The following is a 357-nucleotide window of genomic DNA, read 5'->3' on the forward strand; positions in this document are numbered from 1 at the left end:
CGGGTCTTCAAGCCAGTCATGTGACTGAAAACTATGAATTGGTTGCCTTGTGTTTTTTTAAATATTATTTTAAACTTGCTTGCCTTTTGTAATATTTACTTTTGTTGTATGCTTATGTGAATATCACAAAATAACACTGCAGAATGTAATTAACCTTTTCAAATTTAACATTAAAAAAATTGAAACGTATAAAAATCAAGCGTTTGATAATGTCTAAATATACATTAAAATGCGAAACCTAAAAAAAAAAAAAGTTTGCAATTATGACCGGTAAAACTCTTGAGCAACTAGAGTAGAGCTAAATACATGAAGGCTATATTTATTAAACAGCCATACGGGCATCTAGTGGTTAAACCA

The sequence above is a fragment of the Sinocyclocheilus anshuiensis genome, unplaced genomic scaffold, assembly GCF_001515605.1.
Source record: "Sinocyclocheilus anshuiensis isolate Anshui unplaced genomic scaffold, SAMN03320099.WGS_v1.1 scaffold2403, whole genome shotgun sequence".
NCBI lineage: Eukaryota > Metazoa > Chordata > Actinopteri > Cypriniformes > Cyprinidae > Sinocyclocheilus > Sinocyclocheilus anshuiensis.